The following is a 27,396-nucleotide window of genomic DNA, read 5'->3' on the forward strand; positions in this document are numbered from 1 at the left end:
TCTTCTGTCTCGCCAGCCTGTCAGCAGGTCGTAATCACACAGCAGATAGCGCGGGCTACGTGCACACCTGGATGCGCTGGCAGTGAAACCACAATGTCAGGCTTTTCAGAAAACAAACACAAAAAAAAGCTCTCGCAGGTCAAAATTACACCAAAAACACGCTCGAGCAATCAGGTCTAGTAAGTGGATAAAAATGTGGCTCAATGGGCAGTAAATACTGAGTGGCTACTCAAACGTTATGATTACCAGAGTTGTTTCAATTCAATAATCCCTCCCGCAATTCAGGGATTTTCAAGCGCTCATTACAGCTTCATTAAGATATGGCTAGCCTTTGGATTCTAAATAAGAAGATTAGCGGCTCTATTGTGTCAGCCAGTAGGCATGCAATCAGAGAAGCCCTTTTTACCGTGCTTTGACCGACTGACCCTGCGAGCCGTTCACAAGAGTAAATACTAGAGAGAAAACACTCCTTTTCTTCTTAATATCTTTCTTATAAACACAATCGTAGGTTAAAAAAAGCCCACAGTGTAACCTCTTTTCTGATGTTTTCATCCCCGTTGGTGGTTTGTTCAACTGCAATGCCACTGAAAAACAAATTTTCCTCTATTTATAGGTCGGCTGGCTTTGAGTCTTTTAGGTGTAATGGTGTGAAAGGAGTGGATGAATGTGGCTATTTGTGCTGGAGACATTGAGATGCTGGACAAGGCTCCATCAGGCTTTGCAGAGCCAAGCCATCCATGTGGACAATATGCCGCTGCTCCACTAACCCTCATCCACATCACGCTGCATCTGCACAACTCCACCCAAAGCCATCATTCTGGACAGATTCGACTGTTTCCATTCCAGTTTGTGCTGCGTGAAACAAAACGGCACATGATTCAAATGTGACTGACCAGATGCCCAGCTCGGGATCTCAACATGCTCTAATAGCTGGTGGTTTGTCTGCCACGACGGTTCATATTTTCCCTAATTCAGTGTTTACACCCACTCTCTGAATCAACGCAAACTCAGCAGGCTGCACTTTTCTTTGTGCTGCGGGTGGTGGTAAGTAGGTAGCCACGTTTTTCATGTCAGGTATATTAAATATAACTCTGGGACGCGGCGTACATTTCCACACCAAACCTAGTTGTCACTTTCACTCCACTCCATATCCAGGGGAAATGCAGCTGAGGGAATTTACAGGGCTTTTCAGCTAAATGGGCATAAATCACTGATTTCATTCAAACTAAATAATCACAGGCCATAAAGAGCTACTTGTCTCTTACCATATATTACCACAAAGTTCCTGTGTGCAATACTGTGGCCATTCACAGCAAAGGAAAACAGAGCGAGGCATTAGAAAGTGACACGTAATCCTGTTAGTCCGCTGACATGTGGAGTGGCCGTGACATTTTTATCATACGTGTCCATTTCTATTTAGGAAATCAGCAGGATAAAAATGATTACTGCGCTGCTCCAAGAAGGAGACGGCCCTGCAGGAGTCCACCAGGGTGTATTTGTGCCACGCCAGCTCTGGCTGGTCATTCATAACACATGTTATGGGAGGGATAGTGAGTTCATCTCAACCACATAAATACTGAAAATTAAAGAAAGAATAAGAGCGAAACGCATATCTCTGCCTCGCTGTCTCTTTTCCACGCACCTTTGTTGGAGGAGCTAAGCTCGGCGTCATCACACAACTTCCACAATATAAGCTCAAGCGAGATAATATCTTTAATTTGCTGTGTGGTTGACAAATCTGTATGGTAACTCGCAATTCCACAGTAACATTTTGCAATGCTGCTTTTCCTGCTCAAATCTTTATCCTGTTTTTGTCTGATGATATGGGTATTAAAACAATTTTGGGCACCCGAGTTTAGCTTTAATCTACCTCCACAGTCAAAGTGGGATTAATCTCGGTGCGAGGGGAAAGTGCGGGAGTCATGTCACCTTGGTAAAGCCTCTAAGCAAAAGAAAAAGGAAAAAAGAAAAGAAGAAAAGGAATTTAAGAAAGAAAAATCCATATCTTCCAGTTATTACACATGGGCTTGATGATGATGCTCGCTCACTTAATTACCAGGGCGCATTTCATGATATAAAAGGGAAAAAAAAATGAGAAATTGTAATAATAATGTCACATGTCCTTAATCGGCCCCATTTGTCATTCAACAATACAGGTGGGGTAGCCGGGTAGAAAAAAAAAAAGCACTTGCATATATGATTGTTCCTCATTTCTCTTCTGTGGCTGAGACAAAAGGAGACGCTGTGATTAATCCTTCCCTATCAGTTAGGGGTGGCTCTTCTTTTCACTTTTTACAGGTTTCACTGTCATTATCTGATTCGTGGATGTAACAAATTTGACAGATAAAGGCAATGCAGGCCTTTTCTCTCATACACTCTCCCCTGTTCACTGTTTATAATCATTTCCGGTTCGGGGCCGTTGTCTCGTACATCATTCCCTGCTTGAAGCCCTGACAGCGATCTGAGCACTGCCTGGGGCTGCTCTCCTTTCCTCCCACCTCTTTTTCCCCCTTGTGCCCTCTTTTATTCTGTGGGCTTAGCTGACCTTTGCCCCGCTGCTTGTTTACTCTCATCACTGAAGTGTGAGCAGGAGAGCCATAAAGGAAGAGCCCCGCTGGGTTAATGTGGCCTGCTGAAGAGTGCAGGGGTGGCTCTGGGCTTCTCCACCTCATTCTGCCTCGCTCAGTGCACTGTCAGACACGAGATGATACACTGGAAGAGCGGCGCTTCTTGCAGATGAAGCCAGAGATTTTTATTTTTATTTTTTTGCGACACTTTTCTCTCAATACCTAAAGGACTTTTCAAGATTAAAAGTTCTGTGAAGCAGTAAAGTAACCTATGTTTAGATGATACGCGCTGTGACTCGGTTACTTCCACCACTGTTTCCAAAACATCCTGTTCATTACAAGTAACCCTGACCTCCTGCAGTCCTCTCCTACCCACTGCCTCTAGTGAACAGCTCCGGCCACATATCGACAGTCTGTTCATCTAATTGCATCGATCCGCAAAGGTCTCCCAAAGCCAACTAATCGAAACAGAATTTATTTTCTGTCAATATTTGCAAAGGTCATCTCTCTTAAAGCCGTGGAGTTGATGGTGTGAGGAGAGAATCGTCTGGAAGGAAGAGCGGGACCGTGGCTTCTAGCCTGTTACTGAAGCTCATCCAAGGTGAGCTTTAACTTAAGCTTGGCACTCGGGATCCGGGGCTTCTAATCCACCGTGTTATTAAAACCCGCTGCCAAAGCAAAACACTAGAGACTACAGAGGGCTTAGAGTATCCATTTCACAAAGAGGCCAGTGTCACTACAGCCGCGTACCACGTCTCCTTTGACTTCATATCATCTCCTTTGTCGTGGCGCCTGGATCGGTAACCTTCAGCTCGAGAGGCGGGGAGCTGGATCAAATTACCATTGAAAATCTTTTGTTCTGTCAAATGAAACATAAGAATCCTCTTTCATCGACGTTCTTAAAGGCTTTTTTTTTTTTTAAGATTGGCCTACATCCACATGGCACAAAGAATCTGAGAGAATGCCTGTGGGCTCTCTCTCTCTAACATGTACAGTAATTAACATGCCATTAACACATTAATACACATTAACTATTCCCAATGTTAATGGCAGGGTCATTATCATACCTGATACCACTCTGTGGGGAAGCCAAAGCACATTTGCCACTTTGTGTTTCACTTTCTTTGTTGAGTGAGCTGAAAAGAATAATTTGGGAAGATGGCTCGGGCTGCTTTCCTCCACATGAACAATATCTGTGTCAGTGCAAATGGATATATTGTCTGTCTCCAGCTCAAACGCTAAGAAGGGCGTCCGTGTGAATAATGCAGCTGTTCTGATTTTACTATAAAAACACCGGAAAGGAAGAAAGCGCCCATTGTGAGGCGCTAAGGACTGTTTTGTTTTTTTTTTAGAGGTGAGGCTGAAACACTGGAAGGGACAAAGAGTGTGGTGATTAAATGCCGAGCAGTAGAAGACAGGGAATGGGCCCTAAACTGGGGAATCCCTGTCTGGAATGATGATGTATTTCCTCCCAGTGCAGTGAGTGATAAGCTAATCAGCCGCGCTGACAGTGAAGTGTTACAGCCCCCCAGTGCTGGGTCAAGACTTCTCCCATCATACACCACCAGCACACACTAAACAGACAACGCATGGAGATGGTGGCGCTGGGGAGTGACAAAAAGTGGCTCTGGTCAGAAAAGAAGATCTCTGTCAGTTCAGGTAGCCTTTGTCCTTTGGTGATGATGAGGCACTCCTCCCCCCCCAAAAAAAAGCTGTGACAGCATTGGGGTGGGGGGTGGAGGGGGGCATGCCACTCTCGACCCACAACTCCAAGACATGCGAGGAGCGGGGGTGGGCAAAGGGGGTGGGAAAAGACAACCCAAACAGGCATCTTGAAGACATTTTGCCAGGCACACCAAAATTAATCACTGTCCCACGGTGGCACTGACATTTGTGGGAAGTGACACACAACATGACAGACTAGAGGGAGAGGATGAAAGGAGAGCGAGGGAGGGTGGGAGGGCTGAGTAAACAAGAGCCACTGTCACTCGCTGTGATCATGTGTGTGCGCGCACCCCTGTGTGTGTGTGTATGTGCATTTGTGTGTTTATATGTGGATATGTGAGTGCCCACTTTGTTTCCTGCCCTCTAAGACTCAAATGTGGGCAAACAGCCAAGTGGTTCAGTGATGGCTGACCAGGCCTGGTGGTGGCGGACACACGCGGCGGTCGGGGGAGACTGGCCAAATGAGCGGACAGGACCTCCGCTACAGATCAGCACACTGACTGACCCTACAGGACACGTACAGCATGGGGCTCCAACATAGGGCTGACGTGGTTCACATGGTCCGCTAGTCACAGAATGAGCAACAAACACAGAGACATCCGTGTGGTACTCAGGCAGCCGTACCAAAACCTAGGACAAACATAGCATACGCTCAATAAACAAAATGGGAACAAATGACAGGAAAATCTTCCACAGCAGCTTCAGTGTGCCTTGGTTTTGGTTTTATAAATCTTTGGGATTCTGCTGGAGGATTGAGCACCATTCACCCAGCTGATCTTCATTTATTTGTTATTTGAAACAAATAAAGTGGTCAAAAAACACTGTCATCTTGGGAGAAACCACTCCCATCAAGACAGGAATGTTTCACCCTAAAGATCCGCAGTGACACTTCCCTCTACAGGGGACAAGTGGACACAAACCACATGAGAAACCCCTCCACCCCCACATATTAGAACTGCCTCACCAGGCCCTCAGTAGGTGACATGCATTCAGACCTTCACCCTCTGTTGGTGTTGGTAAGGGATGAATCATCCGACAATGTCCCCCTTTTTTTCCTGCATCTCTAAACCAGTGATAGTTTTTAAACTTCTGAACCTTCAAATTTGCATCTATCTTTGTAGGGATCAGTTTAAGGACTGCAATACTGCTGTAATATCCCTCTCTATGTAACTGTCAACAGTCTACTGTTGCCGAGACTGATCACATGCTGCATTGGCATTCTCAAGTCAGCTAGGGAAGAGTTGCTCTTTTGTTTTTCCCTGAATGTTGCTCTAGTGCACAAGCATCACGGGCCAATAGCAGTTTCTGACCATCTTTCCCACAGATCTCAATGCAGACGTCACTTAAGTCACTGTTCTTACTGAAGCACTAGCGGAGCAGTCTTTGTGACCGAAGCCCCTACCATCTGTGTCCCAACAATGAAACCACTCTTTCACCAGTGAAGAGAAATATGGGTGAGGGGGACTGAGAGTTTTACTGTCCAAGAATCAGACCCACTGCTTCACAAGATGTCTTTGCATGATCGAATGCCAGCTGCTTAACTCCTGCGTACCTGTAGTCACTGTAATTTTCCACTCATTTCTTTATGCCTTCCCTTTAATTTGTCCCCCACCCTTATTAGTCAAATAATATCTGTAAGCCTCATCTAGACTAGCACGTGGAGCGTAGATCACTTTGAGACCGTTATTGCATCTCATGTTTCAATATTTCATTTTATTGCCCCCTATATTGTGTTAGCATGTTTTGCTTATTTCTTTTCTTCAGTTTCATTTTATATTTCATGTATTGATGGTCTTTAGCTGCTAGCCTCAATTTGCTGGAAAGGTAGGCTGATTTGTTATTCAGACCCCAAGCAAATAATGCAAATGTGGCACTGAAAGCCACTTATGAAATACCCAACGGCAACTAATCACTCCTCCTCTCGTTCCAGCCTTTCTACAGCCTCCTAATTAGAAGATGGAGATTGCATGAAACCAGGTCACACAGCAGGTCTTGTACACACCGATAACCAGGCAAATACGCAGGCAAAACTTTGCCCAGACACTAAGCCAAGCATGCATTATTTTAAAGGCTAGAGGTGAAAAATAATGCTATTCAGGTTATTAATCCCATATATTTCACTGTATGCTTCCAAAGAAAGGATTTGGGCTGGAAGCATTTTGTCTGTGTGTGTTTATGTGTTCTGTATTTGTGTGTATCTGTGCATGTGCATACGTCCATGTCTGCATGTGTGCGTGCAAAGGCTAGATGCTCACATAAACAAAGAAAAGGCATTGGTAGCATACAGCCAACCATGATCCACTGCCAGAGAGATTATTCTTTGCAGTGCCATTTCTGCAAGAGAGTTGACAGTCCATCATTTAGATTTTGCAGTGTATCCACGAAAAGGCTGCATTGCCTGAAGCAGAAGGAGCTGCTCTTTCCTTCAGTGTCTTTTATAGAAGAGAATTCAGCTCCAAATTGTAAAGCCAGAATGTTTTGCTAGCCGTGCTAGCGTGTAAGGACTCTGCTACGAGGCAAGTGGGGTTATGACATCGGAATAAAACTGCACTTGACGTGCTGATTCTCGGTGGGGACTGATAAAGCTCACAAAAACAAATCCACCTCCAGTATCTGAGGCTGAATGCACCCAGGACGACAGCGCTTTTTCTGGAAGCATCCTGAGTATGAGCCATGTTGCAGGTTACTGCTAGGTCTGCAGAGTGCAGTGCAAGGAGTGGCTGGGCAGATCAGGTCCAGGCCAAACAACAGCTTGTGACAGAAGCAGGCCAAAGAGGATGTTGAGACACGCAGAGATTTAACAGGCAGCCGGCCTGCCATCCACTCTTTTTCAGCTCTCCTTATACTCAGCCCATCACTTCGGATCCATCGCAAGCGACTCTCAAAGAACACAGCAAGAATATAGTTTTGCATTGCTATGAGAAAGGGACAAAATAATAGTTGCACGTTTGTGGAAAATGAGGAAAATATCATTTTTCTCATTTTATTTTGATTGTATTACACACCTGCCGAGGATACTCCACTTTTTTTAATGACACCCTGAAAGCAAGATAGCAAAAAAAAGAGGTTATTTGGTGCTAATTATTCCCAGCATGTACTTTACACAACATTTAATGAGTTAGACTGGAGGTGTGGCCATTGGCTGTGACTTGCTCGCCCAGTTACCGAAGATGAACCATGCAATCTCCCTCACGTCACCCCTGTCATGTGTACCACGTCCCCCTCCGCATCCAATTCCCCGCTAAGGCTTCAGTGGAGCAGAGACGAGGCGCCACTGAAGCAACACAACAGCTCCCGTAGCGTCTCCACACACCGGCTAGGGAGGGGTTGAAGGGGGGTAGAGCTGGGAGCTCACTCCCATAATTACAATAATTAACAGTTGCAGATTTAATTGGAAGGGAAGGCATTAACAGGAGGAACATTGTGGTGGCGCATGCAGAGGGAACCTTTGCTGCGAGAAGCTTTTGTCTTCTTTGTACCTAATGGTGCCTTGGCTGTGGTTGGCGAGTGCTGACACAACACAACACAACCGAGCTGAGGGTTCAGACGGTAGAGCTTGTCAGGACTCAGACTGGAGGCAGATAATTAGGTGCCAGGTTAATGAGAGCACAGGCTCTTGATGGCATTTGGTTACTGTATGTGGGCAATTAATGACTTTGTTTTTGTGTTTTTATTGCCCACTTGAGTGGAAAACATAATACATTATTCACCTCAGGCCCGGCGTGTGGTGTTTGATGGAGTAGCAGTGACTCTGGACTAAAGAATCAGTTTCATTCACCGTGGCGAATTCAAAACAATACATAGTATACGGAGTTGTGAAATGCAATCTCGGCTCACCCACGGCTACTGCGCCGTCTGACCTTTTCAGAGTGCATTACCTCATGTCGTCAGCAATGATGTTAAAAACTCCAAATATGTCAAGCAAACGATGAAGTCACTGGTCAGGCGGAGGACAACGTAGCCCACAAAACACACCAGAACAAAGAAAGCAAACCCGAGCGTTGGCTTAATTCTCCGTGTCGCGTTTCATAATGTATTTACGAAATTCCACACCCCGTGGAAAAGCCCCGCTTTCATTCCAGAGGATTTATTGGCAATGAATCCACTGAGAGGTCTTTAGACATCCTCTTCTTTAGCCCAACCGCTCGACGCCTCCTATTTTGGAGTTAGTTGTTCTCTAGCCTGTGGTGGCCAATTAGAGTGCTATAAGATAAATGGGCACCCGCAACTTTGATGTCCATCTTTTTAATAAGCTTTGGTTAAGATGACATCTGTGTGAAAGAGTTCAATATCTTCACAGTGGGAGAGAAAAGAGGTTTATTCTAAAATGAAATATCATGTAAATACTGCTGGAGGTTTAGGCTGGGTGGGGTGGGGTGGGGTGTTGGGGGATCACAGTGTCTGCTGTGACTCTGGTGTTGGCATTCATTATCTTCCACTGCAGTCGCGCAGATTAGTCAGCGAAAGATGATTTTTAGAGCCTTGTGAAATCTAGGCTTTTACATACACCGAATACTGAATCAGTTTTAGCAGGATTCAAATAAGGAGAACGTATCACATCTGAAAAACAGTGTCTATTTTATATATGTATATATACAGAAAAGTCAAAAAGAACATAGTAGAGCAGTAATAGGATAAAAGGTGCAGTGTAACAATATCTAAAATGGTGGGGTAATAAAATGGTGCATGAGTCTGTATGAATGTAGGAGAGAAGGAGAGGTGGAAAAAGCATATATCTAACCTAGCCTGTGGACTTGCTCCTTTATATGTGCGTGTAACTCAGTCAGGAATAATGTAAATGTCTGGAGAGTCTTAAGACTGAGCAGGCCCGTATAAAAGCACCCTGTTTCGGGCTAGTAAAACAAGTCAATAAATACAGCGGAGAAGTCAGTGCTGTCTGCTGCACTCTCGTGAATGAAAACAGAGGTGAACTGCTTATTTTCAGTCTGGCACCAGAGGTTGACAGCGGCATTATGGGCGCTCATACATTCTGACTATCACTCGTCACAAGCTATATCTGTCAACATTACACTCAAGTGCATTTTAGATGTAAAACAAGCCTTCGCCTTGCTGGTGGGGTGGGGGGCAGTATTTATGACTCGGCGTGGTCAGCTGCTAAATGAACTAAACAGCGGTGGCTGACCGCGGTTGCGACGTCCTCGAACTACTTTTCCGTCTCGCCCACTTGGCCTGTTTGTCTTGTTTGCAGATTCTCACGGGCAGAACAAACACAGAAGCGCTACATGCGAAGCCTCTGCAGGCTGGCACTTACTGTGGGAGAAAGCGCATCTAAATGGGAAGCCAATGGCACAGACTCGCACAAGATGGAAACACCATTAGGTAGGCAAACACTTTACCGAGATAACTGCTACCTGATTACAAGAGGGAAGCGTAGCCATGGTTCTCCTTTTTTTTTCATACTGTATCAACACTTTGGGAAAGCAAATATTTCAGTGACTACCCTCGCCGCGCTTTAATCCATATGGCGCATTCCGCGTGTCACCACGGATGTTACACTCCCCGGATGGGTTTTCAGAATAGGAAGAACTGCTCTCTATAAGCAGTGCTCACCTGCTCCGTGCTACACAATGAATATACAGAGGTCACACACCATATCACACCAGGGCCAGCATCAATCCTTTATTAAATTACCCAGCTATCTTATTTTCTGTCACCACGCTGATATGAGGGTTATCTTTTTCATTTATGTAGCGGATTTTCAGGGGATTATGCATTAAAGATTAGGGGTGTGTATACCTCAGCACAACAAAATGCAATACCTCAGACAGCGCATGGCTGATGTGTGTTAAGGAAAAGGAGGTGCTATAAAACAAATCTTCAGCAGCCAGAACCGGACAGGGTTTATTCTCCTCAGACAATACAAGCTGTGACTATACAGAATGCTTCAACCCTAAAATACTGTGGTAAGCAATACAAATCCCTTGGACAAAATGAAATGTATTAAACATGTGGACTTCATAAATCTCCCCTTCCTCGGTCTGGGTCAGAGGTATATTCACTGTAGAGCTCAGCAGGCATTTTTTTTTTCTTTCCCCAGCATTGTTACACCGAGTCGCAAGTGCTCCGAGTGGTTTCAAAATGAATGTCAGCAAAAGCTGCATGTGTACGGCAAACAGCAGATCTTCACACTAAAATGGTTCAAATCACTTACCCCTGCTACTTTATAAGAGTACAACACTGGTGAAGGGATTTAGAGGTGTGCTAGAGGAACGCTGCAGCTGAAATAGTGAAGCGGGATCTACATTGTAAATGTGAAATCGTCTAAGATGAACAGTTCCGGATACTTCTCTAAGCTCACACTCTACAGTACAGACAGTTTGAAAAAAAAAAATGCCATTCAGATCCGAGCACAACACTGTTAAACACCCAACTGGGATCCCTTTAACCTTGAGTAACATACCAAAGGTAGAAGCAGCCTGGGGCTATGGGGGTGACTGGCTAGCACAACTCCCAGTGCCATGCTGGTCCACAGTGGGGGCCCGACATGGCCAGATTGCCAGAGCGGCCAGGAGAGGTGGTACTACAGAGTTAGTGGGGACTGATCATTCATCTGCCACAACATTCATTTAAGTTGCTTCATTATCTGTTTGTTTTGTTTTCCAAACGATTCTGTGCTGGTAACCTCGCTGAGGAGAAATAGCACCAATGTTCACCTTGTGACTGATAAAGCATCTGTTGGCGGTTCGTTTGTGAGACGTTCCTGCTAATTATTTAGCTAGCTTGATGGATAATATGTGATCATTAAAGACCAGTGCTAAGAAAAGGGAGTAATTAGCACTGCTTTGTGGTTCTTGCTAGGACTTGAAGTAGCACAGATACACAATTAAATATTTGCACTTTTTGGACATACCAACAGGCTATACAATTTGGATGTCAAACTAAAAGCGTATTAATGATCTATGGATGTTATATATAGTCGTGCTTCGTGCGTCTGTGTGTGCGAGGGTTGGGGGTGTCGGGAGGGTGCAGGAGATGAATAAAGATGGAAGATAAATTAGTGTGTGTGAAAGAGGATTTTCTTTCCCTCAAGCTCACGTTACAGCTGAAGCAAAAACAAATAATGAAGCCTACAACCTACGAGTCACTTCAGTCCCATTGTACGATTCAATCATTTTTGTGACAGCTGACGATTACTTCATCATCACATAGAGACAGAATAAAAAGTTGTCAAATTAAATATTAAAGAGGGACTGCAGGCAGTGGTGAATTTTTAAAGGAATAACACAGATTGGAGATGAAACGAGGCACCTATATGCATATTTCATGCCATAGGGAACAAATGCATATTTTTTTCCTCTAGGCCACCTACTTTGTAATAAAGAATAGTGAGCGTATAGATGTGGCAATGCAAGTACAGCAGAAATGATATGAAAGAGAAATTGGTTCTACATAATGATGTCAAAAGGAATACGGCTCTGCATGGTCATGCAGAATAAAGATAAGATTCTCTTTCTCCGTCAGTGAATATTTTGCTAATGGTTTCTTCATTTCCTTAAAGAATAAAGAAGTCAGCTTTGTATGAACCTTGAATGAGGTTTCTATTGAATGAAGTTAACATTTATCTTTCAATGGCAGAAGAGATCTGTTGAAAATACCCATGTGTGGAGCAGAATGCTGAATATAAAAGCTTTGTCATCTGTTGAAATAAAGATAAAGTGACAAGTGACAGTAAATGCTATCACATTTTCAGCAGAAGGGAGGTTTGAAGAGGAGAACAAAGCCACGAAATGCAATGCAGAGAGGGTTAAATCCCTGCAAAGAACAGAGAAGAGGCTGCATTTCACTAAGTCAGCATCGATTGGAGTAAACAATGACTGATCAATACGCATATAAAGGGCTCCTCCTAACAAAGACTTACATGCAGATTTCATATATTATATCTCACAGAGAGCGTTTTCTCAAGCCTGTTGAATTAGCAGCGTCGCACCTTTTTTTTTCTCCTCTGAGCAGTTTTCTATTCGGTGCTGCTACATAGACGCACTCTTGTGTCCATACACACTTACTCATGCAATAAGCATCACTGTCACAGAGGCTTCCTTTCCAAATGGTTCAGCCTCCACCATCTGCAGGCGTTCCCAGACACACCGCTTTGAGTCTGCCATAATGATGCATGACTAAGTACAGTTAAAGTGTTGCAGTCTGTTGGCAAAAAGCAGTCAAGCACTTTGCTATAGTGTCACTCCGGATAAACCATACAGCTGAAGGTTGACGATGGATAAAAGGCGGTGACAGGCCTAGTGATGTGACTCTGTGTGCATGTGTGTGTGTGTGTGTGTGTGTGGATTCATACGTGTATGAGAGGTTAGAAACCATGGCACAGCAGATTTGTAAGTGTACTTAACTAGGATGTGAAATAGGGTTGGACACAGTGAAATAAAATGCTGCGCTGGAGTCTGTTGAAACTGGGACACGGTTTAAAAGTTATTCCTTCTGCCAATAAACACGCGGCCTCCCTCTAGAACTAAGGGGTTCACAAGAAACGCAGACTCATGGGTTTGGAAATATGTTTCGTTACACACATTTCTGAAAGACTGTTGTTGGCATAACATTGTCAAATTGCAATTCCGGGATGTTATTTTAACTGCTGACCTTGATCCACTTGGACCGTCTTTAAAAAATTGTTTTGCATTGGAATTATTTTGTGTAGAAATGATCATTACTTGCGGTCCACGTTTTTGCCAGGCTTATTTGGTCCTGTGCAGCCTAGTGGTTCACTGAATTTAGCAATAAGGGCAGCAATAAGCCTTCCTCTCAGCTCCAGTCCAGTCATTCTCCCCTTTTTTACTGTCTCCTACAGTACGCTTCAGAGTAGATATTCAGCGTACAGTGAATACAGAGAAGACAAAGAACTCTCCATTATACTGTACTCTGTTTGCCAAAGTCTTTAGTGTCAAAATGCTCCGCAGACTTTGTTGCTGCTTTGTCGAGTTCACCGCTGCAGCCGCTTTCATGTAAATGATCCTGAATGTTATTTTCTAAAGAATGCATTTTAAAGAGAAATTCTCATTTCTGCCTCTGCGTCTTGTCACGAACCCTTTTCTCTTCTATCTCCTCCCCCCTCTCTCTCTCCCCCCCCTACTCGTCTCCCTCCTGCCGCAGCCGTAGACTGCATAATTGATGCAAATACTGTCACTTGTGTCAGGAGTGGAGGCTCTTCTAGTTTACTTCTGTGCTACACTTTATCGGAGAACATTAAGTGGAGAAAGCGGTCTCATGCCAGGGGTGGAAAATCAGCTTGTCAGTGGTCTCATTCACAAAGCCATTTCTTCGGGATTGTTTCATCAAGGTGATTGAGAACAAAAAGAACGGCAGCAAATTCCAGCTTATGTTTCGGAGCCCTGCCACATACATTATTTATATTTGTTGCCCACCCCGGTCTCCCTAGCCATCTGAATACATCATTGCCTAATTCTCAAATATTTCTTCAGATTTGCTCTTATTTGTGCAATATCCTTTCCACATCAGCCACGCCAAACCATTAGGCTTGTAAAGCATGCCTTTTGTGTGTGACACTGACATGAAATTATAGATAGCTACTTTAAAGGAGTGCTAGGGCATGATGAGAAAGCTGTAATGGCTGTTGAGTGACTGGGGTGCAGTCACAGACAGAAACAGGATTTCATTTGCAACAACGATACAGGAGGAATTATGTAAAATGGTAACATTCCATGCCATTTAATGAGCCATATTCACTAATGTCGAAGTCTATGGTCTAGCAGTAATAAAACGCACCGCCTGCCAGAGCTCTGCCGCTACACTGTTTCTGTCTATTTCCAGCTACGTATGAAACAATGGTGCATAGCAGAACAGCCAGACATTTGCAGTTCTTTACCCCGCGTGCTGAATGCTTTGCCTTCAGAGTGAGGCGCTTGTCTGCTACCCTTTCCCCTCCTCCTCATCCTTCTCCTCCCTTTCACCCCCCCCTCCTTCCATGCTCTCCCTGTCCTCGTTTTTCTGGCCCTACTCTGTGCCACAGATTAAGTGACTTGATCCTGCAAACATCTGAAGAATTCAGCTCCACAAAGAGGTCAGACAAAGGCCAGGGGATAGCCTTACAGGTCCTCCTCTATTAGCAGATCCACAGAGGTGTCATCAAGAGGAGCAACAAAGTCGACTCAAAATGAGCAGACGGCCAGCTGATGTTTATCGCGGCGCTTGTTATTAAAACTTTCACAGGCCGCGTTTGCTTGGACGCATGCCGTCGGAAATTAACGGGATAAATCGATTAGCCTCGGACTGCGCGGATGTTGTGTGATGAGCTGCGTCAGAAAAGAATATATTTTCGGACTTGTAAATGGAATCTTTGCTCTTTGTCGTATCTTTACAGTTTTTATTTTTATTTCTTCACAAAACAATTTTTTTCTTTTTTGGCACAAACAAGTTCTCACTTGTGCACTGAAATACTCACACCGAGTGAGCCGCAAGTGCTGACTGTCTCTTTGTTTACATGCCACTTGATATAGATAAACAAAAAAATACCCCCATATTTTCCCAGCAATAGCGTTCACAAAGAATATCTGGGGCTCTTAGAAAAACATTTCAACTGTAATAAGCTTTCTCCATGAGAGTCTGAAACATTTCAGAGCGCCTCTTTGAAGCACTCACTGTGTTGACTGTTCATACAGACAGTGCTTGGAAAGTCTGAGCGCCATATCGCTGTAACCTCTCACTGCTTCTGCATTAATAATTAATAGCCAATGTGAGTAAACACCACTGTAGATACAAGAATGTCCTTAACAACGCAATCTCTGCTCTGCTCCCACTTAAAGCTGTATGCTCAACAAATTTAGTCGAGCTTGCAGATGCATGCTAATGCATGTATGTAGCGCCAATTCCAGCGGTGCCTTCTGTGTATATATTCGTGTGCAACTGAGCGCTGTTTGGCATATTTACCTAAACTGATTTGCTCAGTTGTGCAAAACCTTCACACTGGAGACGGATTCAAGCAGGTGGCTTTATCTTTCATGCCACAGACTCCCATGTGCGGTGAGACCTGCTCAGGAGGAGATTTGGAGGTGCTGCTCCTGCGCAGTTACCCTTTTGCTTGCAGGCAACACGCTGTGAGTTTACAGCTAACACGGCCTCATTTATATTACTTATAGTGAGCAATGTATGTGCAGGGCCTGTAGAACATGCTGACCTTGTCACTGTTAGCGGCATCTCTCCGTGCTAGTGAGGAGCCTGTTCAGGTATTGTTATCCAACCACTCTGTGGCTTCCTGCTCGTGTTAAAGGAGAAGTTAATGGGAGTAGTACAGTTGCTTATTGAATGGCTGAACAACATAACATGCCCACTGAGCTCTGATTAAAAGATTTTATTACACATACAGCACAAGCTCATATCACAGCACTGCATAATATCTGGTTTTGAAAACCCCAGCTTGCTTCTGAATATAAGAGAAATGAGATGCTTTATAATATATAATATAATGCATACACTAATCATATTACAATGGCTGTGCAAGCATCACCAGTGAGCCTTATTTAGCTTTTGGTGACGGAATATGAGCAGCTATTCAAAATTCAGGAGTTAGGAGAGCGTCTTTTATCTAACTATATATCCTCATTATTTCTAATAGCACTTCTGAAGGCTAAAGAGTAGAGCAGAGCATGTTCTCTTTATTCTTCAGTCACTGACAGACATTGCCAAGCACTATGGGTTAATGTAATATCACAGTTGGATGCCTCCTCAACTCACTTACATTCCCTGTTAGCTTAAAGTCTGTCCATGAAAAAAAGAGGGGGGGATGCAATGCATGAAAGGATGTGACGATTGTGGGAGCTCGTAATGGCAGAGGGCCCACAAATTACACCATAAAAACAATCTTTCAAGGACCCCTTAAGAAAATAAGTTTAGTGGGATAAAAGCATATTATTATTTTTTTTATTCTAAATAAAGAAATGCATCATTATAATGTTTTCGCATAAAATCAAAGGGAAACAAGAGATCAAAAAAATTCACATGTGTGATAGCTACAGTCCCGCTTTGTCGTGGGGAATTGCCGGTCTAAGAATAGAAAAACTGACTGTAAAAAGTCCATGGTTCATCTACTGAGACTGGCATATCAATTAGGATTCTGAATAAGAGTGTAATTGAAAGCAACAGGAGCAGAAAGAAGCGGAAATTCATCAAGGCAAGCATGGAAAAGCACAAATGAGTTCCGAGCGAGACACAGAGAGCCTTGTCCCTATTCTCCTGCTCTGTCTTTGCCCAGAACAGATCCACCTAATCTCTCCCGCCATTACCAAACAATGAAATTAGCAACCAAACAACTCCGCCCGCTGTAGTTTACTTTAATAATTCCAAGCGGCCTAATTGTTTTACTAGAGGTACAAATAAATATTTCTCAGAGAGTCTCCCTTTCCAGCCACAGTAGATTCATAAACTTTGCGTTAACGGCGCACTGGGCGCTCAAGTCTGCAGCCTAAGGGGCCCCAATAAGTGGTAAATCTAGTTTTATAAAAGCAAGCGAAAAAAAGGAGCTCACTGTGAAGCATTAACCAATTACTGTTAGCTCATCAGTCACAACCTGTTGCAGTGGTTCATCGCCTTCACGCAATTTTGAGCAAACTAAGAAATAAAAGTGCTGCCGGGGTCAAAGGTCACCTTGCTGGGAGTTTTATAGGTAGGTTTTATTGGGTGCGCCGGAGCTCTGAGCTTGTGATTGCTTTGCGGGGTCTGGTTTGCCGGACGGTTGCGTCTGGGTGTTCCTACAGCCCTCATCTCTGCTGGTAAGCGTGCACGCTGGTGCAGGACTGCCACACAATCATTGTACCATGGCTCCACTGTCACTAAATGGCACGTTCTCTGAGCCCCAGTCCTCCCTTTCCTAGGCACGGGCTTCTCCAGCTGCAGCCTAATTTCCTGTGACTTGCCTAATTACTGTAATTAAGGATTAATTGCCATTAATTATTCACACATAAGCTCATCGCAAATCATGGGGTAAATGTCTTGTGAAAGCTGCCATACAAGCCATGTATAAACACACTAGGATGCTAAAGGCTGCTGAATCGATCACTCAGCCCTCTAGCAAATACTCCACGCCACACTTAGAAAAACAGCGATAACTCTCCCAAAAATCAACAGCCTATTCAGGTGATGGAGGGATCAATTCACATGCTTTATTCATCTCCGCTAAATTCTGTTGCTTCCAAACAGCGCTTCCAGGATTTCCAAGGCATCAAACAGAGGGAGCTGTCTGCGAAATATTCCGTAAACACTAACTTTTGATTTTAAAAAAAGGGGAAAAAAGCGTCTCGACAGAGAAGAAAATGTACATGAAATAGATAAGTTGAGGCTAATTCTGCTCTAATCTGCTTCTGTCATCTTCCGCTTGATGTCAGCAGCATAAGAATCAGTCCATTAAATCTGCTATCTCAGCAAAGAGGTGAGGAACGCGAAGCTCTAGCAGAAATTGTCAATGATTGAGGTCATTCACTGACAACCCTAAGGAAATTTATTCATGTGCTACTTTACTTTTCATTGTCTCTCTAAATTTTATGCTCAGTTGTTTGGGGGGGGTTCCAGGAACACGGTGTGATGGTTTTGCGACTGCGATGTTGCGGGACCTTCTGGTTCTGGGTGGAGGGGGAAAGTTGGACAAAATTCGGACAATTCCCAAGCAGCTTTTTTTTGGAAAATACTTTTTTTTTTTTTTTTTTACATTAAGCATCATAAAACCTTAATAGCCTATAATGTAAATCTGCTGAGCAGGAAATGTCTTCCAGGGACCTGCATGCAAACAGTATTTAAAGTGAGACATTTTTACAAGGCTTTAAATCAGCAGCGGAGCCATGTGTTGATAGAGAGAAAGAGAGAGAGAAGAAAAAAAAGGAGAAGTAAACTGTGTGGTGCGTCACACCGGTCCCACCACATATCAGCTCCTCTGTGCTTTTTTTTTTTCCTTTTGGATAAACACTGGCCACTGAGTGGGAGGTGGATGGAATGAGAAGGGACTAATTGCTGGACCAAAGGCAGATGTGGCAGATTAATGCAGGAAACAGCTTCATTTTGGGCGCATAAGTTTGTGTGTTTGATTTAAACATTTATGTTAATGGGCCTTCTGGCAGCTCTTTAATGCTCTACACTCTCTTGCAAACAGCCACTTTGCAAATCCATCATTGGACCATCTTGAAAAAAAAAAAGAAGAAAAAATCAAGCTGCACAAGGAGAGGGGAAAAGATAACACTGATCCAGATCAAGACAAGGGGATAACAAGGCTTGGGATGTACAGAGGCAGCTTGAGCCAATGCCGGCAAAATTTCTCCAGATCAGCATTATCGCAGCCAGAGTTTAATTTATAGAACTGAGCCAGTCCTGTTTTATGCGTTTGTTAGATTAATGTGCCGAGCCATAGTTTTTTACTGCTATAGCCTTTGATCAAGTTCAATTTACTGGGCTTAACCTGCGGTTCAAGCGTAGTCTAAGATCCATTTCGAGTCATTATGTGAAGCCTCTACTTTCTTCATCCGCCACTGGGCTTCAAGTCCCCGTAATTAAACACAAGTTCAGAATATCAAATCTGTCCCCCAGTGTTGATGCTTCTTCCATGACCCTTTGCCGTAGCGTATTCGTTTCCTTTTATTTCGAGCCAACTTTTATACCTTTGTCGCCTGCCCCTCAAATTAGCATGTGTTAATTGTTACTTTATGAGGAGTGCAGTGCTGTGATAAATACCACTTTTCACTGAGACACAAGAGACAAGTGCGCACTTGCAGCTCGGTGTTAATATGGAGATATGTTGTACAATCAACGTGTCACCGCTCTGTGCGACTGCACGTGAGTTACAAGATCCCACAACCTGCGCTTTCTGTGGACCCTGCTGCCCCCACACATTTCACACTCCTACCCCCCGTCCCCCGCGTGACACCTCCCAGCATACGCATGCATCATCGCGTCATTGATGCCTAATTGATACTTCCCTATTTATTGTCACCTACCCTCTCTGTCAGCTGACTTGGCTCTCCGTGTCGCTTTGCATTTATGGACTCCCAGTTCGCTTGATCTCAGTAATTAGAGTTTATGTGCTAATTGGTGTAAATATAAGATGGGAGTTGCAGGCGAACACTTCACACCGCGGCTATAAATTGTGGCTCTGATAAGTGTGGGTTGTAGTGCTGAAGGGATAGCAGGAGTGTCTCTAGGAAACTGATATTTCAATCACCAACCCCCGTCTTTTTTTTTACACAATCAAAGTGCTGCAAAGCGTGAATAATATTTAGATAGCTTAAGACATCTTCACATCTTCAGCCTTTGAAAGTCTCATTCACCTTTTGATGTCAGGTGTCACACTTCTACTGTCCGGACCAGGCTGTCAACTTAATTGCGACGACACGACAGTGTTTTATAGACATGGAGAGATGGTTAACCATTTCTAACAGAGCCGCAGCTTCTCCATTCTAGTGAGAGTAATGTTCAGTCAAAGGCAGTATAACGTATATAGTACCCACACTTTTTGGTTTCTGGTGCCTTCAGGAGAAAGAGGGTGATGGTTTGGCTTTTTACACTACTGTACGGTTACAGCAAACTCCACTTTCAGAATATTCATTTTTAAACTGACTGTGGTGTTGCTGAGGGGGAAGGCTGAAAAATAACAACTGGTTTGCAGGTCCACGGCAGAAAACATGTTAGTTTCACTGGAGAGGTGCTGCAGTTTCTTTACACTTTTTTTTCCCTCTTTGCCTGTCCTCATGTCTCTTTCTGAGAAAATAGCACAATACAGTGACTTATTTTGCACTAAGAGTCCAATGAATGTCGGCCTTTTTTTGTTGTTTTTCTTTCACATAAATAATTTGACAGTCACACGATGATGAGGTAAGCCCAGAAAGGTTAAAAAACCATAACTGACATTGTACAATTTTTAGATGGTGTTGTGAAAAAACTTACACATTTTGATGTTATAAAATCTAACAGGGTATTAAAGATGAAGAGAAAAAAATAGCTTTGGGGGCTATAAATTAGACTTTTTATCGTCATACAATAAGTTTTAAGTGTAAACAGAAGATGAAGTTAATCCTCATTAATCATCCTAAAAGTATAATAACCCTGACATCAGTGCAACAGAGGGCTTTACTTCAGAGGGCCGTAAACAGAGATAGGAGTGGATCACTGTTGTAGCTGCTATGGAAAGAACTATCAGTGAGATGCGATTTTAATCTGTAAAACTCAAACCAACCTGTTTTTAATATGTGCCGATGAGATCATTTATAACGTCTGCTCAAAGCTACAACATATATTTCCTTTCTCGAGCCAGGCGCTTCCAAAAATGCTCAAATCTGAAATTATACGACAGTTGTGCAGATATCAAATAGCAAACTTTCACGCTTGTTAAAATCGTGGTTTAACCACATGCTTTTCACATGCAAACACGCAGATGCATGTTCCTTTATCCCCGTTTCATTTTCAACTCGGTTCCTTTTAAACTCTGTGTTGTCAGCAGATGTCCTTCTAACGGAGACAAAGAAAATGAGAGGGGGCTGGATATCATCAGCATAGAAATGAGCCTCCTCCGTGGCCCTTCTAAGGCACAGCCACAGTGCCGCTCCAGCCACTACACTACCTTTTCAACTTGCAAATGACAGTGTCACCAAATGCTATCCTTCCATCAATCAAGTCAGGGGGGTCATGAATATACAAAAGGCAAAGCGGAGACTGGCTGCCTCCCGCAGCTCTACTTGGCCCAATTATACAGGCTCAGCTTTCTCCTGTGAGCTTCCACTTTTTGTTTCAGTCTAAAGGGTACAGTCCAAGGCAGCCCCGGGCTTAATCAAGGTAGGTCACGCATACTGGACCTCTCAAGTGGACTGCAAATGCAAGTTAAATGTGGACACCAATCATCTTTCTTTTACATCATTACTGCTAGGGGGCAAAGACAGCAGGGGTCAGCTGCGCACCCCTTTTTCTGTTCACACTCCCATGAACTGAAGTCATCCTCTTTACCCAAACACAAGACCCTACCACTAAGCCGTTGCAGCTCCCTCCTCTGCTTCTCTCTGCCGCAGCCTGCTTGCCCCTTTCTTTACCCCAGCTGTCAGATCATAGTAGTGAATTAGCATTCTAACAGATTCGCCTCAACCCAGGGATGAATTAGCACACAGGAGTAACTAATGACCTCCCTGCTGAAAGTGGACCTTATAGTCGATGGCACAGCTGATCAATACCACAGCTGCAGCTCAGTTTACCTGCTCTTCTCTCTTTTTAGTGCTTTTGCAGCCATGGAAAAAGCTTTCAAAGACACTTTAATTCAAAACATTACTTGGGGAATTGCAAAAGCTATTTGCATTCATGTCTGTCTGAAGAAGAAAATGGCACAAAATTCATCGATGCAGCTGAATGGCGACTGCTCTGCGCAAAGTCCGCTGGTCAATAACGTCTCATTGTTACGTATTCATTATGATACCAAATGTAAACAAGATAAATCCACGCAGTAGTGTAAGTAATGGTAATGTGACCAGATAGCATCAATCACTGAATGCAGCGTTTGTGTTCTTGCTCTGTGTGGACAAAGTGTTGCGAGAGCTGACCAATCAATCATCTCATTAAAAGCCATGATTCTAATTGTTTTTGATGAGTGTAACACTGACGCAAAGGTTAGACCATTTTGTTTCAGTGAAAGGCGTCTGACTGAACGAACGCGTTATAAATTTGTCAAGAGTGACACTGATGAAGCAGGAGTGGACTTTCTTACCAAAACACTTAACGATGATTTCGTTCTGAAGAAAGTATCTCTCCGCGTAATCACACGTTTTCTACCTAAGCGAGACGAGCCACTGACATGCCGTGCACAAACATGAAAGGATGTAGGCTGTCAATGTTGTTAATCGGAGCTCCAAGCCCTTTGAAAAACACATTCGAAAATAAAGAGTGTCAAAAAGAAATCCGAAAACAAGGAGCCCGAAATGAGCTTTGATCAGCTGTTTTGATGTGCCGGTGAAAGAGAAGCGGTCGGCCTACGATGACAAGTCTCAGAGGACTACGAGAAAGCAAAGGGTTAATGTGGCTGGTAAAATAAATTACTCTAAATATGTAAGTGGACGTTGGAAGGGGCCCCTGCAAGAGCAGAATGGGTTTGGGTAAACCAACAGTCTGTCTGCAATAATTTATAGACAGCTATGATAAATACTATTTGTCCATGACAGTCACATGAAATAATAAACCATGGCTGGCTATAAACATTACTAAATCCTGACACTATTGATTTATAATGTCTAACAGTGACATCAAACCAAACAACTGACAGAAACAATGCCAGGGCTTTAGGAGCAGTTTGTCAACTATTAATTCTGTCAAAGGGGGTTTTGCTCTAAGCCGAGGGAGCTTGTCTTGCAGTTGTCAATCCCTTTGCTGGAAATGACTGCAGCACGTCTGCGGGTAAGGGCCCTAGGCGCTGCTCCGTTAGCCCTAATTACCCCCATCCCTGCCTTGGCAACGACAAGACCAGCCTCTATTTAAAATGCATGTTAATTATGCAAATTATTAATTGGGCTGGTGCTTGAGGATTTGTGTTTATGCCCGGATTAGAGTTAATAACTGTATCAAGCTACGTTTTAAGCCTGACCTATGACAAGTTATGCTGAGGTGCTGAAAGGGATATTTTCCAATACATTACCCTCTCTTCTCTTCCAAGTCCGTTCCCCATTACGGGAGGTTGAATAAACGGCACACAAATTCTCTTACCTCGCAGCAACACCCAGTTTGGATCTACACAGTGTGCTATCGTTGACACTGCTGCACCATAGGGCGCTTATACAAGATCTTTTCAGGGTACAGCAATCTGTATTTGCTGGTAACCACTATGATGCACATGTAAGCATGTTTTTAAAAAAAAGAAAAATCACACGAGCATAGTCACATAAAGAGTAGAGGATCTTATTTCATGGTGATCCAGGAGTAGCTGTCAGGCTAATTGCACACACCTGTGATGGGGGACCACACATGCTCTGCCACCACCTGCCATGGGCAACAGTCAACGAAAGCCTTAACTCTCCTCACCCAGTTCTCAAGTTCAAGCAAAGATCATGAGGCAAACCTAAAATGTCTCGTAGTTTGTTCCAGTCGTACGTGGAGGTTTCATTATTTTGACTTTCGAATAAATAATTCTGGTTATCTCATTTTATGTATGTCACCATTGAATGGCATACATCAGGGTGGCATATAAGAAACAGGAACATTTTAGGAAAATCTCTAGCACTTTAAAGTTAAACAGTAAACAGACTACATGGGGTGTCAGCCAGTCAGCAGTCTTTCTACTTTCTGCCATGACTGAAATGGTTAAGGGCGCATTAAGCTGTTTTGCTCAATGGCCCTTGACCAATATAAAGAAGTACTGAGATAGCATGTTCTGATTTATGCCCTGTGAAGACATTATCAATGCATCCAAGCACATGCATAAAGAACAACACACAGGGTGCAGGAAAAAAAATCAGTAGATAGATAGATAGATAGATAGATAGATAGATAGATAGATAGATAGATAGATAGATAGATAGATAGATAGATAGATAGATAGATAGATAGATAGATAGATAGATAGATAGATAGATAGATAGATAAAAACTACTACAGCACAATCTGCACAACAACAAAAGACTAAATAAGCCCAATAAAAGAGAAAAACCTATAAAATTGCAAATAGACTTTCCATTTATTTTCTAGGGAACCTTTTGTTTGTTGGATCTAAATTATAGCTTGATTAAAGTCTAACAGAGGGCTACAGTAAATCCTGTGTGAATGTTTGCTGCAGTTCCTCTAAAATGGGAAATATTGATCAGTATGATTTCCCTGGGTACTAGAGAGCTGTAGAGGAAGAGTGAGAGACATTATTTAAGGGACATGGAGCCTAAGTTGGGGGGTTGAAGAAAAAAAAGTGACATTATTGTATATGCCTTGAAACATGACTTAGTCTGAGTGGCCTTTGATGGTAAGGCAAAAAGGTAGTTCATCATCGTCTGCATGGGAACCAGGGGGATGGTTGTCTTGTGTTGATTTTACATTATTAATTTGAAGCGCACAAGGTCATCTGGGCCCGTATAGTCATGAGAACCGGTTGTTATCTTAACACAGCTGTCGAGCTGCATCTGCATTGACTGATTATGCCATTGATTGGTAACAGTGTGAGAAGGAAGCCTTTAGGATGTTGCTGTAAAATCAGGGTATTTTCAGTACCACGACAGCTTCCTCGCTACCAAAAGCCTCGACTCCAAACAGGCCTTGTTATTTGTATGTACTGAATTTTCCAGCACAGTAGCTCCAGGAGTATTGTAAAAACCATGCCTCAGACACCTTCAATCTGCTGTAAGCAAATCAAATGTAAATGTCAAATTATTGTAAACATATGCTAATGCAGAAAAAAAATCCATGGGGGGGAAGGTGGTAGTGGGGGAGGGGGGCTAAATAGAAAATAAACATTACAAAAACTGTGAAATCTTAAACAAAAGGGGGTTGAATCCTGAGCAGCTGGCAGGGAATGAACTCTTCTGGAGAGGGAATGCCAGTTTCAGAGCGCCCCGAGCATCGATTTGGAGCCAAGGCAGTAAACAGCTTTTATCAGCAATAATGATGGCATAATCCCAGCTAAAGAGGAAAGTAGCATATGGTGCAAAGCTTACAACTGCAATCCCAACAAAGTAGGGGGGATTTTCATCACTTTGTCCACTTGAAAGACACTCTGCCAATTCATTTTTTTTTCAAGGATGATAATCCAAACAGTAAAACTAAAAGGGATTTGTTTCCTCTCATCTGTTGACTGTAAACCAGTGTTATTTATACATCTCCACCATGCAAAGTTATACTGAAAAGGCTATAAGCACACCTATGTGCTTTAAATTACAGCCACACATCAAATTATGGATATGGATAAAAATCTCTAAAATGAATTGCAAACAACGCATTAGCTTCGACCTACACAAAAGTCAGACAATCTTTGCTCCAGCGTCCTTATTTCAGCTGTCATCTTTATCGTATCCTCCATCATTAAAACGATCAAGTTCTCCTTTTGATCAGACAACCAGGGCCAGAAGACAGCTCTTTCCCAGGAACAGTGTAACGCTGCCAAGTAGCACTCTAGACTGGCTTCAACCTCTGTCATTGATTTTCCTCCAAGCTGTGACCATTCATTGTTTGTGACATTCTCCTGTCGGCTCTTTAACACCCGTCAACCAAATCAATTTCATATTTTTGTCAATGCCTTGCAACTGGATGAGCCAGATGGGAAGGGATGTCACATGATTTAAGATGTCGATTCCTGGCAACAGTTTTATCTGCAGTTTTTGCAAGACATGGAAAGCTGGCACAATGTTTTTTTTTAAAGATGCATAAGAACAGGAGAACATAAAAAAAGCTAGCATGCATCGCTGATCACTAATTAGTAATTAATTGATTACTTGATGAGTGTGGCCTTACTGTAGCTTCTAACATTCATTCATTCATTCATTTTATTTTGATTTTATAGTTCAGCCTATTTGCAGATTTTGGATGTAAAACAAAAACAGACTTTTGCAGCACAGCGTTATCTTCTGAAAACTCCAGCTCCAAAGAAATATAATCAACAGAATGTAAGTTAACATAAGTTAATATAAAGTTCATGTAATCTGATGTTAAGTTAAGCGGTAGGAGTCATCAAAGGGAAACCAAACAACAAACCAATTTGCTCAACTCACAACAAGTCACTAAATCTATTCTTTGTCTCTTTGTAAGCCTAGCAGACCATATGGCATTGCCCTCCATTATAGTCTCAATATCACGCACTAACAATGACAACAATAATAGAAGGGGTGACCTTGACTTCCCGTCTGGACTCTAAGAATAATATTTGATAGCAATATTAAGTGTAACAATAATGAGATGAATATTCCCCATTTAGTGCAGACAGCTTTAGGACAAATTCTGAAGGGAGAGCTGCCTGCTGCAGCTACATGCTGGTCACTCCTAGTTGTCAAGGCTGATTTATTGCCTCCTAGCTGTTCAATTTCACATTTTGTCCTCGTCATATCCCCGACTCATGATCATTCTGCACTGACCCTTGTAGGGCAGGCAGGGAATATTGATAAAACAATTATCTGCTTGCCGTTCATTTGATTTTCCATTTCAATTACGGATTGGAGGAGGCAAAAAGAAAAGATTGCAGCATCGATTTTTTTTCCCTACCTTACAACAGGAAGGAGGCGAGCTTTGATGGGATGCTTTAGTGACATGGAACACGGGAAAGAGAAGTGCCTACCAGCTTTGGGAGTTCTACTTCTCTTTGGATGATGTCATGGCTTCAAGCACTACAGACTGAATTTGGCATATTCGACACAGCCAATTAATAGTTGTTTCAAAGCTAAAATAACGCCCAGATTCTGTATTTTTAAATTTTTTTAAACATATTTTGGAACTATGCGTCCAGTTGACTAAAGATTATCTGACCAATTATTGGTGTTGATGATTCGGTGCGATGAGCGCAATAGGCTTTTTCTCCATGGGGGAGCAACATGTTCATGCTGCTGCTGACCTGCGGTAAACACTGTATGTGCCTTGCACTCTGGAGGCCAAAGGACCCCAAAGGTCATAGCAGTTTGTCAGCGATACCATTCCACTCTCTTCCCCTTTCTGATGGTCTATTTGTCAATCTAAAATGACAACACAGTTGCATCATCCTTGTTTTTCCTGCAGCACTGACACAATGCTCCACCACCTCTGCATTGTGCAATATTGCACTGTGACGGAGAGCATACTGTGGGAATGATTTGGGGCATATTCAGAGACAGTGACAGATAAAAATCAAACCAAATATACAAAATACAGTAAATGATTCATTCATGCATGTTAAAAGAAGAGTTTCATTAAGAATAGGCTTGGCAAATGAATTCATTACGACATAAAATAAATAGATTCTTCTGTAAATGACTTGGAACATTGGTAATGGGTAAAGATCTAATGGGAATCCTGGTAAAATAGCCTTCGGGGAGCCTGGGAAAATCTGCCTCAGTGAAGTGGCCGGCTCTTGGCCAAAACCCTGTGTAGATGGGGAAAGGGGAGGGGGGAGGGAAGGGGATACACAGACTTCACAGAGATGACAGAGAGCGAGGGGGAGAAAAAGACAGAC

The 27,396-nt window shown here is 43.1% G+C and overlaps 1 protein-coding gene across 5 annotated transcripts in view; it reads right to left on the reverse strand.

Annotated features, from left to right (window-relative positions):
• The window catches only part of LOC146620951 (pre-B-cell leukemia transcription factor 3), a 53,897-nt gene that overhangs the window by 11,611 nt on the left and 14,890 nt on the right, over window positions 1-27,396 (reverse strand). The window lies entirely within an intron of this gene.

Source organism: Diplotaxodon limnothrissa, linkage group LG12 (assembly GCF_057381915.1).
Source record: "Diplotaxodon limnothrissa isolate DT_005_m linkage group LG12, D_limnothrissa_male_GT1.1, whole genome shotgun sequence".
Classification (NCBI taxonomy): domain Eukaryota; kingdom Metazoa; phylum Chordata; class Actinopteri; order Cichliformes; family Cichlidae; genus Diplotaxodon; species Diplotaxodon limnothrissa.